Source organism: Petaurus breviceps, unplaced genomic scaffold, assembly GCF_028583685.1.
Source record: "Petaurus breviceps papuanus isolate PSGF00001 unplaced genomic scaffold, PetGlider_PUasm1.0 103, whole genome shotgun sequence".
Taxonomy (NCBI): Eukaryota; Metazoa; Chordata; class Mammalia; order Diprotodontia; family Petauridae; genus Petaurus; species Petaurus breviceps.
In genome coordinates, this window is record NW_027185588.1 from 5,287,024 (window position 1) to 5,287,235 (window position 212).

Here is a 212-nt window from a genome sequence, read left to right on the forward strand (position 1 = left end):
GATTCACACTGGAGAGAAATCTTATGAATGCAATGAATGTGGGAAATTCTTCACCTGGAATGAACAGCTTACTCTACATCAGAGAATTCAGACTGGGGAGAAGCCCTATGAATGCAGTGAATGTTACAAAGCCTTCAACCAGAGCCCACACCTTATTTTACATCAGAGGATTCATACCGGAGAGAAACCTTATAAATGTAAGGAGTGTGGGA